The sequence below is a fragment of the Rhincodon typus genome, unplaced genomic scaffold (assembly GCF_021869965.1).
Source record: "Rhincodon typus isolate 14 unplaced genomic scaffold, sRhiTyp1.1 hic_rhity00000652, whole genome shotgun sequence".
Classification (NCBI taxonomy): Eukaryota; Metazoa; Chordata; class Chondrichthyes; order Orectolobiformes; family Rhincodontidae; genus Rhincodon; species Rhincodon typus.
Window position 1 is genome coordinate 10936 of NW_025966290.1, and position 478 is coordinate 11413.

Here is a 478-nt window from a genome sequence, read left to right on the forward strand (position 1 = left end):
GGCTTGAGGTGGGAGGAGGGGATAGGTGGGAGGAAGGACAGGTTAGGGAGGCGGGGACGAGCTGGGCTGGTTTTGGGATGCGGTTGGGGGAGGGGAGATTTTGAAGCTTGTGAAGTCCACATTGATATCATTGGGCTGCAGGGTTCCCAAGCGAAATATGAGGTGCTGTTTCTGCAACCTTCGGGTGGCATCGTTGTGGCACTGCAGGAGGCCTAGGATGGACATGTCGTCTGAGGAATGGGAGGGGGACTGCACCTCTCAGTCGCGAACCATTTCAACTCCCCCTCCCATTCCTCAGACGACATGTCCATCCTGGGCCTCCTGCAGTGCCACAACGATGCCACCCGAAGGTTGCAGGAACAGCAACTCATATTCCGCTTGGGAACCCTGCAGCCCAATGGTATCAATGTGGATTTCACAAGCTTCAAAATCTCCCCTCCCCCTACTGCATCCCAAAACCAGCCCAGCTTGTCCCCGC